This window comes from Haliotis rubra, unplaced genomic scaffold (genome assembly GCF_003918875.1).
Source record: "Haliotis rubra isolate DU_JTF1 unplaced genomic scaffold, ASM391887v1 Scf64, whole genome shotgun sequence".
NCBI classification, from domain to species: Eukaryota; Metazoa; Mollusca; class Gastropoda; order Lepetellida; family Haliotidae; genus Haliotis; species Haliotis rubra.
The window spans coordinates 1,283,522-1,296,635 of NW_025767346.1; the positions used below are offsets into that span (position 1 = coordinate 1,283,522).

At 40.2% G+C, this 13,114-nt stretch overlaps 1 protein-coding gene across 3 annotated transcripts in view; it reads left to right on the forward strand.

The window, feature by feature from the left end:
* The window catches only part of LOC124256799 (D(2) dopamine receptor-like), a 515,592-nt gene that overhangs the window by 431,776 nt on the left and 70,702 nt on the right, over positions 1–13,114 (forward strand). For all 3 annotated transcript variants that reach the window (XM_046690756.1, XM_046690758.1, XM_046690757.1), the window contains one exon: positions 3,889–3,925. The gene's annotated coding sequence lies outside the window, so the exon portion shown is untranslated. The remainder of the gene's footprint in view (positions 1–3,888; positions 3,926–13,114) is intronic.

Here is a 13,114-nt window from a genome sequence, read left to right on the forward strand (position 1 = left end):
TGCACCGGGTTTACGTGTAGTGTGTTTAGAAGAAAAACAACCCTGATGACTCCTCAGCTTGGATAAAGTCGGCTCTCCTGATAAATAAACCGCCTCCGTGGTGTAGTGGTTAGAGCGTCCGCCCGGAGAGCGGAAGGTCGCGGGTTCGATCCCCGACCGCATCATACCAAAAGACGTTAAAATATGGTACTTGTCGGTCCCTGCCTGGCGCTCGGCATTGATGGGTACAACAAGGACTGGTCGGCTCGGAGTCAGTATAATTTGTCTGAGTGGGGTATTCATGCTTCACTGCGGCATGGTATCTCCGTGGGCTAGCACTATAAAACCAGCTTCAGTCTTGGCTAGTACAAGCAGACGCATATACACATACACACGCATGCACGTCGTTATATGAGCGAAATATTCTCAAGCACGACGTTAAACCCAATTTCACCTCACCTCACCTCACCTGATAAATAAAACACTAAGACCATTTGCTGCATAGGATCTGTCGCTTCCCACGCGAAACGGTCAATGTGTGATTTTGCATCAAGATGTACATATGAATTTATCCAAATTATTGAGTGAGTGAATATGGTTTCTTCTCGTCGCTTGATTCTTCTATCACCGTCTTCCCCATGCTGGTCTTGACTCAGAGGTCCATCCATTGTACGACATGCAGAGGGCGTCCTGGAAATGACAAAATTCTTGGAATCGGTATACAGTCTCAGACACTTCCAGGCCAACAAACCTGTCATTGTCGTATATAATTGCATCTTCTATCCCGGACTCGATTCAGGGACAAATACATAGGTATGCTGACAGAATGACACGATGGTATCCAATTTGTTCGGCTTCCCACTGTTGTCTTCGTTTGGTGGTTACTAGCCTGTATAATGTCACAAGAAGAGTACCGATGATTTGCTGGCAGGTAAACAGCCCTTCTCACACACTGCGTAATACAGATGACTGCAGTGGTGGAAGTCTTCACTCCCTCCGAAACGTCCCTGTGGCTTCGACTTGGTAGTTCGAGAAGGCCCAGTGTCTGTCTGGGCTGCTTGTTGAGTAGCCTCTGAGTTTATGATGTTTGTCAGGTAGATGTGGGACTAAGGCCTTCAGTGACTCAGATGTCACACGTTTAACAATTTGTTGAGACGCTTGATCACGGGTAAGGTGCCAACAAACCTTGGACATAATCAGACAACATTAATATTGGACTTGAACCAACCATCACAGTTCTGTAGTGTGCCTAAGGGACGTTACTCCGTACAGCGAATTGCGACGCCTCAGAAGACTGGGCCAGACATGCCCTAATAATAGTGGGTGAGTGAGTTTGGTTTTACGCCGCTTTGAGCAATATTCCAGCAATATCACGGAGGGTGACACCAGAAATGGGCTTCACACATTGTACCCAAGTGGGGAATCGAACCCGGGTCTTCGGCCTCACGAGCGAACGCTTCAACCACTAGGTTACTCCTCTCCCAATAATAAACAGCGCCAACTCTTTAACTGAAACAAGACCAACAATCACGATGATGATCATTATGATCATCACCATCACCATCATCATCTTCATCTTCTTCATCGTTATCATCATCACCATCATCATCATCATCACCCATCATCATCATCACCATCATCATCATCTTCTTCTTCATCGTTATCATCATCACCATCATCATCATCGTTATCATCATCATCATCATCATCACCCATCATCATCCCGTGGTATCACACAATGATAAGGGAATGAACCAGGTGTTCTCTCACTCAAGTCGATATATCGACGAACTAACGATTGAAGTCGGACTCGCGTTATGCCATCCACTGAACACATTTAACTTACAGTTTATCCTCGAGTTGTTGACACACGCTGTCAACTGATCACACAATGATCGAACCCTGTCGTCTTGAACGTGCTTCGAGCCACAAGGAAACGAGCAATGAATCGAAATGAGTTATCAATTTTCTTAGACAGCGTTGAATAACCCGTCCCAAGTTACATGGCACCTTTGATATTAGGATCAGTGGGTGGAGAGCGGGCATTCTCGTCAAGCTCGTCAAGGATCGCATTCGCAGCATACGTGTTGTCTTACTGGAACATAGACGCCGTGCTCTGTCTTCGGGTGTATTTTGGAGCTGACCCTTGTATATTTGACCTTTTGACCTTCCGCACGTGCTGTATCCCTTGGGAAGATCTGTGGTATCCTTTATCCTCAAGCATCTTCGTATGCTTCTAGGTTCAACATTCTTAGCTTCAACGTAACACAAATGTGTGATAGATTTGTTCTATTTTCATCCTATTGCTTGTGTTGGTTACAGCAGGTTCTGTAGCTCACCTCACGATCCATCAAAGCTGTGTTTGCTTATACTGTTAAAATCAAAGCGTGAAGTACTTCTAAGCTAAGCAGTATTTCAGTCATAAAGCTATTAGGTTCAACATTTCTACTTTAATATTTCAACATTATAACATTATTAGATGAGCAAATTTGATTAGAGCGAATTAAACAAATTATAAATAATTCAATGGTATTAATTTGCCTACAAATATTTTATACGTTCATGTGTCCATTATGTTGAATAAGTCGGTCACGTCAACTTGTGGTCTAGTTTACCAGGTGTTGCAATCTGGTGGTAAACATTACCACAAATCATCGTTATTTACAGAATCCCGTGTTATTGATTAAATAAGTAGTCTATGAAGTTATTAGTTTTGACTTTGTGCTTAGTGCTGAAACCAGATTTATTTATTTTTTCCCCTTGACCGCAAAAAGACAAATAATGATCAATAATTCAGTAAGTTCAGTACATGTTGCCTCAGCCTCTACCGTCTCTTCTATGCTGATGGTACTTCGATCATGAATGGTATTATTGTCATCATTCGTATCATCATCATAATCACTATTCACTCATCTTCCACTGGGGCAGTGGGGTAGCCTAGTGGTTAAAGCGTTGGCTCATCACGCCGAAGACCCGGGTTCGAATCCCCACATGGGTACAATGTGTGAAGCCCATTTCTGTTATCCCCCGCCGTGATGTTGCTGGAATATTGCTAAAAGCGGCGTATACCTAAACTCTCTCACTCACTCACTCATTTTATGCCTCCGTCGTTTCCGAATGTGTTATTAATGATTCATTCGTGTACGCATGCGTTTCACTGATGCTATCTTCATTTGGGAATTCAGTCAGTCAGTCAGTCAGTCAGTCCACTGTGGTGCAGAATTTAAGGAAACAGACTTGCCCTACGAAATTTCACTAATGCTGCTTGTGAATGACTTAGGACATATGATTTTATTCGAAATATATTTCACAGCTAATTTTCCCTTCACAACAAACGGAATTTGTTTCTGATGAAGGCCTAGATATTCTTTTGCACTGACGTTCGATATTTCATATAACATATTGTCGACCAACCTATATCCGATATATTTAGTATGCTCTTGGAATAAACAGAGTGTAGAATTGATTTGTAATACCCAAATGTAATCTTCTTTAATTCAGAGAAGTTGTGTCTTTTTAAACCCGGAAGTAACGTTTTGTAATGCCAGGAAGTAACGCTCCCATACCTGTCAATAATTGCCGACAATACCCGTGTTCAATAACAATGTTCTGTTACCCGTAAGCAGTATCTTGTGATACCCTTAAAATGTCTTGTAATATCACGACAACTCTGTAATGGGATAAACGTTGGACAAAGGAGTGTGAGTTTAGTTTTACGCCGCTTTTAGCAATATTCCAGCAATATCACGGCGGGGGACACCAGAAATGCGCTTCACACATTGTACCCATGTGGGGAATCGAACCAGGGTCTTCGGCGTGACGAGCGAACGCTTTAACCACAAGACTACCCCATCGCCCCTTGAACAAAGGATTACGTATTGCATACTAAAATATTTTTCTTTTTTTCAGATGGAATTCGTTATGTAGTCTGGGAATAATTGCTGAGGTAAGTATTTTCTTAATACACGATACAGTAATGGCAAATTAGATGTTGAAGTAACTTTCTTTTGCCTGGCTGGCGTGGTGTTCGATTTAAACCCGAGGATGATTTTATCAGGATCGGTTTGATTACTGACGACAGGTTTACTTTGCCATATGCAGTTTTCATGGAATCTTTTATATGCATGTTGAACTATGTAAATGCAATGTATATCAATTACCTTCACAAAGCATATAATGCTTACATAATGTTGATGTAAAACATGTACATTAATTATTTCATAGTTTATAGTTACCCTATTTTGACATCATATATATACCATGCTGACATATTAATCACACATGCTTGACATAACGTTTACACAACGTTGATATACTCTTTGTCATAACATGTCTATAATGCGCGCCAGATGTGGCGTAATACACATCGTTCACATGATACACGTTGTAGAAATATTCCTTGCAAAACGTTTATTGATTCTTAAAAAAACATGGACATAATACTTACAGCAACATTGATATTATGACTGTGCTGACAGATGCATAGTTCTTGCAAAGGGGTAGATGTAATCCTTACAAAACATTGACAAAATTTGATATCACAGCGACGTTGTCATACCACATTTTCACAATGATGCAATGCTTACAAAAGATTGACAGATATTATACCACAGCTGATACCACGTTGTCATAAAACACAATTGTGACGTTGGCATAATACGTGCAGCAACGTTGCCATAATTTTACGTTGAGGAAAAAACGTGAATGATGCTCGCATAATGCTTTGCTGGCGTAATTCTCACACAACCATAAGTCAAAATTGGGATAATGCTGACACAATGCCTAGCAGCCTGGCATTTCGTTCACACCGTTGATGTGACGAAAGTATACCTTCACAAGGTGAAACATGTTTCGTTTAAGATCCTCATGACAAGATCTTCGACCATTGAAGTTTTAACCGAATGTATTTTCACGCTGTTAGTCCAGGCTAGCTATTCTCGAAACGTTCGTAGCCCTACGAACTTCTTAAGCCCATTCTTAACACATTGGCTACGATCAAAGCTAAGAACGTTTCGAAAATAAGGACCCAGGATCCACGGAACGTTCGTAACACCACTACGACATTAGTAAGCCCTAATACACTATATACTTACGACAGCGCTTAATTTTACGAACGGACCCGTGAAGGTCCGGGTTAGAATGAACCTTCAGTAACCCATGCTTGTCGTAAGAGGCGGCAAACGGGGTCGGGTGGTCAGGCTCGCTCTCTTGGTTGACACATGTCATCGGTTCCCACTTTAGGCACATCGATGCTCATTCTGCTGATCACTGGATTGTCTGGTCCAAACTCGATAATTTACAGACCACCGCCATATAGCTGGAATATTGCTGAGTGCGGCGTCAAACTAAACTCACTCACTCACTAACGTTACGAACGCTTTGGGGATCAGAACCCTTGACAGTGGCCTTAAACAATAAAACCTTTAATGTGGACATTTCTAATCCAGACATTCATCATTACGAACGTTTGACTATATACATAATTTGTATGAACTTGTTGCTAAGCGAGTGCTATATGCAATCAATATTTTAACATGTGTGACAGGTGTTACCGCCAGAGGGGATATGCTAACCCTCTTTTACGAACAGCTGGTGACATTTCCGATGTTAGACGGAATTAACACCAACTACTCATATAAACCATTTATTTTAACATCACAAAGTGAGCGAAGATAAAGCACCCGGATATTTGACTGTACACCTTTCATTCCAGTTAAGGGGCGGTGGGGTAGCTTAGTGGTTAAAGCGTTCGCTCGTCACGCCGATGACCTGGGTCTGATTGCCCACATGGGTACAATGTGTGAAGCCTATTTCTGGTGTCCCCGCCGTGATGTTGCTGGAATATTGCTAAAAAGAGGCGAAAAACCATCCTCACTCACTCCCTCATTCACTCAACTTCTGTTCTGTGTGGTATTACACTTTATCAGCCATTTGTTCAAAAATCTGTCAGTCACTTTAATCATTTTAGTTCCGCTTCCACCGTGAAGATCGCCATGATTAAAAAACACAACTAAACACAACTGCTCGCGAATAAACATGTCCGTCAACAGGCAATTTTAAAATCGATTTTCACATAAACATATCTCTATAACAAGTTATTTTTAAAAACGTATGTCAGTTATGCTGAAACCAAAATCGATTTCCTAATGATATGTTTTATTACTCTTCCATGCCAGTAATTAAATGACTTCCATGTGACTTGCTTCTGCTCGTCCGTTGCATCCTAGGATTTGAATTAGTCTTTAAGAGTATTTGGAGCAAGACTGACTGCTCATGTACATACGTCCTTCTGTGTCTCACTGAACCTGGACCGTGTCATTTCACTCAAACCTCTGCCATGTGGTTAAAGCGTTTACTCGTCACGCCGAGGACCCGGGTTCGATTCCCCATATGGGTACAATGTGTGAAGCCCATTTCTGGTGTTCCCCGCCATGATATTGCTGGAATATTGCTAAAAGCGGCGTAAAACCATACTCACTAACTCAACGCACTCACTCACTCACTCACTCACCTCACTCGCTCGCTCACTCACTCACACTCCTCTCACTCACTCACTCACTCACCACTCACTCACTCACTCGCTCGCTCGCTCACTCACTCACTCACTCACTCACTCACTCACTCACTCTATCTATCTATCTATCTATCTATCTATCTATCTATCTATCTATCTATCTATCTATCTACCATGCAGAAGCCAACAACGTAAGTCCAGGTTGTCCTCAAACGTCCCACCATGAATTTATTTGGTTCTTTCAAAATTACCTATCTTCAAAGACCGAGTCTGCCCACATTCCTGCCGAGGCAGTTTGGGTTCCATCTGACTTCAGAGTAAATATAGCTGAAATGGAAACAACTGGTTTATGAGTTTTAGTCAGCTGGCATGCTCTCGACAATTACTTTATGTCGTGATGGTACCCGTAGAAATTGTCCTCAAATTTGATTCGTAGAATGGAACTTTAGCTTGTCAGTTGAGAAGGAGACAAGTTCTAAGACAGTGGTGGTTAGTCATAGAAGATGTCGACATATTTGACTGGTAGAATGGAACTTTAACCTGTCAACCATCAATCTACTAATGTGTAAGGGCGGTTGGGTAGCCTTGTGGTTAAAGCGTTGGTCTGTCGCGCCAAAGACCCGGGTTCGATTCCCCACATGGGTACAATGTGTGAAACCCATTTCTGGTGTCCCCCGCCCTATATTGCTGGAATATTGCTGAAGCGGCGTTAAACCAAACTCACTCACTCCAACGAATGTAGTCAAGTGCAGAATCAGCTGAGTTTTAACAAATGAAAAGCTCGGTCTCCTTGATGCTTTATACAATACTTGTCTTTGATGCTTATTATGAAACGTCTCAACAACAATCACTGTATTACCATTCGTCAATGGTATTTTGTGCTACATATCCATGGTACCGTGTTCGCCCTGATCGATCATGTTAATTCTTCTCATGAGCCGAATTTCTTTTAACCTTCATCGACCTACATCAAAAAGCAACATGCCCTAATCACAGCTGGCACGCCCAACATGTGGATTTATGAATAGGTGAGTGAGTGAGTGAGTTTGGTTTTACGCCGCTTTTAGCAATATTCCAGCAACATCACGGCGGGGGACAACAGAAATGGGCTTCACGCATTGTACCCATGTGGGGATTCGAACCCAGGTCTTCGGCGTGAAGAGCCAACGCTTTAACCACTAAGCTACCCCACCGCCCCTATGAATAGGAAAACAACTATGTGCTGGATCATACAGAACCACAAATCAACGTTAATGACAGCTGTTTATTTCAATGCTCTGCAATACCTCGTAAAAGAGGTTTTAGTGTTTCAGATAAAAAAAAGGTAATTTTGAGTTTGACACGATATACTAGTCACGCATCTTGATTCACGTAATCATGCATGCAGGTACATATGTTAACCAAACAACCAAAAGGGCTGTTAATGATAAATTATAGAAATCTCAATGGGTTGCTAGGAAACAGGCTCATAGATACCTTACCCCGATGGCGAGATTATCAGCTATTGTTTTACTCCCGATCGATGCTAACTGACTTACCTAAAGAGGTCTAATTCACTAATGGCTTAATTTTCTGGTGATTAGGGAAGAAACATCAAGAGAGCTACATTTGCACGAGAGTTTATGTTAATGCATTACTTTTCAGTGAAATTCAAGTATGTTGGCAATGAGGATTGATTTCGGTAGAAGATGACAATTGCGATAACAATCCTAATTTATGATGACAAATGTTAAGAGCAAAACTTTTTCCTGAGGTTGACACTTTGATGTCAATATTAGAAAAGCAAGTGAAACATTGCTGTTTATTGAAAGGCTGTAAGCACGATATGCATCTCTTTAATATCCGGGGCGGTTGGGTAGCCTAGTGGTTAAAGCGTTGGCTCATCACGCCAAAGGCCCGGGTTCGATTCCCCACATGGGTACAATGTGTGAAGCCCATTTCTGGTGTCCCCCGCTGTGATATTGTTGGAATATTGCTAAAAGCGGCGTAAAACTATACTCACTCACTCACTCGGGACATCTCGTTACTATTAATAGTTTATAAACACGACACTAACCTATTTATTCAAATTTGGTAAACACGAGAAACATCTAGAAAGGATATTATTCTTTGAGGTTAACACGACGTAAACGCAGGTGACATCTCTTGGGAGTTAACATGGAGTTAACACATGAGGTATCTCTTTAACGTTAACACGAAGTACATCGGATATATCTCTATAATGTTAACATGGAGTAAACACAAACAAATATCTCTTTGATGTGAACATTGAGTAATGGGCGGTGGGATAGCCTAGTGGTTAAAGCGTTCGCTCATCACGCCAAAGGCCCGGGTTCGATTCCCCACATGGGTACAATGTGTGAAGCCCATTTCTGGTGTCCCCCGCTGTGATATTGTTGGAATATTGCTAAAAGCGGCGTAAAACTAAACTCACTCACTCACTAACATTGAGTAAACACAGTATATATCTCTTTAATGTTCACGGAGAGTTAACACATGATATATCTCTTCAACGTTAACATGGATTAAGAACATGAATTATCTCTTTATTATTCGCACGGAGTAAACAGCAGGTGTCTCTTTAATGTTAACATGGAGTAAACATGAGGTATCTCTTTAATGTTAACATTGAGTAAACACTTGACATAGCTATTTGATGTTAACGTTGAGTAAACACCGGCTACATCTCTTTATTGTTTACATGGAGTAAGCACACGATGTATCTCTTTAATGTTCATTTTGAGTAAATACAGGACATCTGTCTTCAGTGTTAACATTGAGTAAACACAGAACATATCTCTTTAACGTTCACATAGAGTAAACACATGGAATACGTGCATGTATATATATCTTTTTTATGTTAACATTGAGTAAACACGTGACATATCACTTTAAGTAAATAACACATGACATATCTTCTTTTAATGTATAACATTGAGTAAACACATGACATATCACTTTACTGTTAACATGGAGTAAGTAAGTACTCTTTAATCATGTATATTCTTTAGTTAACATTTAACATGGAGTAAACAGTAGTATGTATCAGTGTTAACATGGAGTAAGTACAGTACGTACATATCACTTTACTGTTAACATGGAGTAAATACAGTAGTATGTATCACTTTACTGTTAACATAAAGTAAGAATACAGAATGTACTGTTAACATGGAGTAAGTACATGACATATCTCTTTACTGTTAACATGGAGTAAGTACAGTAGTATGTATCTCTTTACTGTTAACATGGAGTAAGTACAGTATGTATATCTTTACTGTTAACATGTTAACACTGGAGTATACAGTATGTATCTCTTTACTGTTAACATGGAGTAAGTACAGTGTATCTCTTTAGTTAACATGGAGTAAACACATGACATATCAACATAAAGTAAGTGTTTACTGTTAACATGGAGTAAGTACAGTATGTATATTACTGTTAACATCTTTACTGTTAACATGGAGTACGTACAGTATGTATATCTTTAATGTTAACATGGAGTAAGTACAGTATGTATCTCTGTTCTGTTAACATGGAGTAAGTACAGTATGTATCTCTTTAATGTTTACTTGGAGTAAACACATGCGATACATGTGTTTATGTTAACATGTGGCAAACACAGGACACGTGACGCGTTATAACGCGGTATAAACACAGGCAACTTCTCTTTAAATGTGTCCTGCAGTCTGATTGGTTAAACAACTTCGTTAAATGAGACGGAGTCCAGGAAATCTCTTGGACATCTCACCACGTACGAACATTTTTATTAATACGTTTCTTCCATTTTTCTCCACCTCGTGCTGTTTTTTAAAAGCAATCAGATTAGCCAGGCCCTTCAATTCATTTGACGATAAATCGTACAAGCGTGACAATGCCATGTACCTCAAATTATCATCAGTTGATCGGTATATGTTAACATGTAGGAGGAAGTGGCTCTCTCCTCCAGTTCAAGTCTATCTCACCGGTGTTGATATTCCGGCGTACTAAAACACCCCTCAGACACGTATAATGTAATAACTCGTTGAATTCTTTATTTATTGCGTGTAAACCCGACGTAAAATCAATGTGAAGTGGGCATTTTCTGGGGGAGAATCCAATGAGAAATGATTTGACAGATTCTTGCAAACGTAATGTAATAACAAACTGGGAAGGGTTAGAAAGCCTAAAGTTGAAATAAAATTAGCAAGAGGAAGTTTTCTTGCATAACTCACTTTCCAAATTGGCGTTCAGCGTTCTGCCTTCATTCAACACCCAGTACTTGATGATTTGCACGGGGTGTATTTCTGGCTGTGTTTGAGGACGGCATGAAGTGCACCATCGCTGTAGCGAGTCTGAGGAGACGAGTCAATCATGCGAGTTCGAGACAAAATAATTCCAGAAAGGCTTCAACAAATCAGTGTGTAAAAGCCATGCTCTTCAGTCGACAGTGAAGTCATGTAGGGAGGTAGTGTATGGTCATGTGACGTAGAAGGGAAATAGTATCTGATCATCGGGGAACTATGAACAGGGAACAGGGAATCTGTTCATGAGGCTTTGAAGCAAAGTTGTAGCTGATCATATGACATTGCAGGGATTTAATATCTGATCATCTGGTATTGCAGGGATTTAATAGCTGATCATATGACATTGCAGGGATTTAATATCTGATCATCTGGTATTGCAGGGATTTAATAGCTGATCATATGACTTTGCAGGGATTTAATATCTGATCATCTGGCATTGCAGGAATAAATTATCTGATCATGTTACGTTGCAGACAAGATATATCTGATGACATGGCATTACAGGAAAATAGTAGCTGAAGATGAGACATTTGCAAAAATTAGTAACTGGTCATATGACAATGCAGGAAAATAGTATCTGATCATCTGACATAACAGCAAAATAGTAGCTGATTATATAACATTCTAAGAAAATAGTATCTGATCCTAAGACATTGCTGGAAAATAGCATCTGATCACATGTCATTGCAGGAAAATAGTGTCTTATCATAAGCCATTGCAGGAAATTATCATCTGATCACATGTCATTGCAGGAAAATAGTAGCTGATCATAAGGCACTGCAGGAAAATAGTATTTAATCACATGTCATTGCAGGAAAATAGTGTCTGATCATAAGACATTGCAGGCAAATAGTATCTGATCACATGTCATTGCAGGAAAATAGTGTCTGATCATAAGACATTGCAGAAGAATAGTATCTGGTCACATGTCATTGCAGGAAAATAGTGTCTGATCATAAGACATTGCAGGAAAATAGTATCTGATCACATGTCATTGCAGGAAAATAGTGTCTGATCATAAGACATTGCAGGAAAATAGTATCTGATCACATGTCATTGCAGGAAAATAGTGTCTGATCATACAAATTGCAGGAAAATAGCATCTGATCACATGTCATTGCAGGAAAATAGTATCTGATCATAAGACATTGCAGGAAAGTAGAAGCTGGTCATCCACTTTAAAGATGATTAGCTGGTCGTGTGACACTGCAGGAACATAGTTCCTGATTGTGTAACAATCTTGTGAAGTGGCAGGGAAATGGTCAATGATCGGGTAAAACATGAGAAATAGTATCTTATTATGACATAACAGGGAAAAGGTAATTCAAACATTACAAAGAAATATTATCTCCTGTGACATGATAGGGCAATAGTATCTGAGGTGAGTACAATGAAACAGTATATATTCAAGTCACGTCACAGGCATCATACAACAGTTCAGTGGAAATATTGACCGGTCAGACTGGGGAAATAGTATCTAACCATGTTAAACGGTACTCGCATTGTGAAGAAGTAGTAAAATATTATACTTACACGTCATGATACGTGGTAGGTAAATAGTACATGGCCTAGTGAGGTGGTAGGGAAATATATGATCATGTGGCGTGGTAGGGAAATACTATATGACCAAGTGACGTGGTTGGAAATACTATGTGATCAAGTCACGTCGTAGGAAATACTATGTAACCAAGTGACGTAGTAGGGACATATATGGTCAAGTGACGTGGTAGGCAAATTTAATATTTTTGACCAAGTGCCGTGGTTGGGAAAGACTATATAACCAAGTGACGTGGTAGGCAAATATATGGTCAAGTGATGTGGTAGGCAAATTTAATACGTAAAAATATATGACCAAGTGGCGTGGTGGGGAAAATATATGACTAAGTGGCATGGAAGGGACATATATGACCAAGTGACGTGGTAGGCCAATATTATATGACCAAGTTGCGTGGTAGGGAAATATATGACCAAGTGGCGTGGTAAGGAAATATATGACCAAGTGGCGTGGTGGGGAAATATATGACCAAGTGGCGTGGTAGGGAAATATATGACCAAGTGGCGTGGTAGGGAAATATATGACCAAGTGGCGTGGTAGGGAAATATATGACCAAGTGGCGTGGTGGGGAAATATATGACCAATGGCGTTGTTCGGAAAATAGTATATGACCAAGTGACGTACGGAAATTCGTATATGACCAAGTGACGTAGTTGAGAAGTAGCATATGAGCACGATATGTTCGAGGGAAGTAGTCTCAGATTATTTGGAAATTTCTAAATGAAGACTCTTTCAAGACACATTTAATTCCTTTTCCATCGATCAATGCAAATATATGTAAAC